This window comes from Rosa chinensis, chromosome 2 (assembly GCF_002994745.2).
Source record: "Rosa chinensis cultivar Old Blush chromosome 2, RchiOBHm-V2, whole genome shotgun sequence".
NCBI classification, from domain to species: domain Eukaryota; kingdom Viridiplantae; phylum Streptophyta; class Magnoliopsida; order Rosales; family Rosaceae; genus Rosa; species Rosa chinensis.
Window position 1 is genome coordinate 43,613,265 of NC_037089.1, and position 1,472 is coordinate 43,614,736.

Genomic DNA, 1,472 nt, shown 5'->3' on the forward strand with positions numbered 1-1,472 from the left:
AATAGACATATCCTTAAACAGTAACTAAATTCTATCCCTTTGTCAACTTAGTTTCCTTTACTCTAAAGGAAACAAAGATGACATAGGAATAGAATCACATGCTTTTAAAACAATCCCGTATCAGGTTACATGAGGTACTTTTTATTATAACAGGCAATGCTTTTCCAGATTCTATAGGGAAACTTTTCTTAATTGTATAGGGAAAGGGGGAAGTTTCTGAGAAGAATCAAAAGACCAATTGGTTGGCTATATATGTAAGGACAGAGAGATTGAGAGACCTAATAGAGTTAAAGCGAGTTGTTTTGCAGAGAGGGATATTAGGATTTTGGAATTCGGAGAATTAAGGAAAGAAAAAAAGTAGACACTAGGGTTTAGGAACTTTTGTCGATCTCGAGATATGGGAGGGTGCTTTTCGGACGTCAGAGGAGGGAAGCAGGCAGTAGGGGGAGCGCAACAAAGGCCAATTAACTACCATGAGGATTGCAACGACGCCGTTGACTGCTTTAACAAGTCTCAGGGAGCTGTCCCACTATTCACTCCACTCGAGCTATCCTTCTCCGCCTCTAACTTACTTGATCGTGATTTCACTTCGAAGAGTGATCCCATGGTTGTCGTGTATGCAAAAAAGGATATGGCGATCAAGAGGAATTAGGGAGAACTGAAATAGTATTGAATAATCTGAATCCCTCTTGGATAGAGAAAGTTAGAGTTGCATATCATTTCGAGTTTGTACAGCCGTTGCTATTCCGTGTGTATGATGTCGACACAAAATATCACAACGTAAATGTGAAGACACTGGATTTGAAGAATCAAGAATTTCTAGGGGAAGGCACTTGTGCTCTTTCGGAGATAGTGACTAAACAAAGTCGAAGTCTTACCCTAAATCTCAATGATGACTATGGACGTCTTGGAGGCCGGAGAAACCTAGGAACACTCACTGTACATGCTGAGGAATTTAGTGCTTCTAAGAGTGTTGTTGAGATAAAATTTCGTTGTTCCCGCTTGGAAAACAAAGACCTGTTTTCTAAAAGCGATCCATTCTTAAGAATATCGAGGATGGTTGAGACCGGTGGTTGTGTTCCAATTTGCAAGACAGAAGTGGTGGACAACAATTTAAATCCAACTTGGAAATCACTGTGCCTGAGTATGCAGCAGATTGGAAGCAAGGATAATCCCTTAGTTATTGAATGCTTTGATTTCAACAGCAATGGCGAACATGTTCTTATTGGAAAACTCCAAAAGTCGGTGGCAGACCTCGAGAAACTCTACAAAGAGAAAAGCAGCGTCAACTTTGTCATTCCGCCATCTTCTCGTCATGGTCATGAAAAGCTCTCCAAGGGTCTGCTTTTTGTGGATCATTTTTGCGAGAAGGAACAAACAAGCTTTATTGATTACATATCTAGTGGTTTGAGCTCAACTTTATGGTTGCCGTTGATTTTACAGCTTCAAATCGAGATCCTAGCCGAACCGAT

At 40.6% G+C, this 1,472-nt stretch overlaps 1 pseudogene; it reads left to right on the plus strand.

The window, feature by feature from the left end:
• The first annotated feature begins 397 nt into the window (after positions 1-397).
• LOC112184324 overlaps positions 398-1,472 on the plus strand; it is a 7,200-nt pseudogene continuing 6,125 nt past the window's right edge.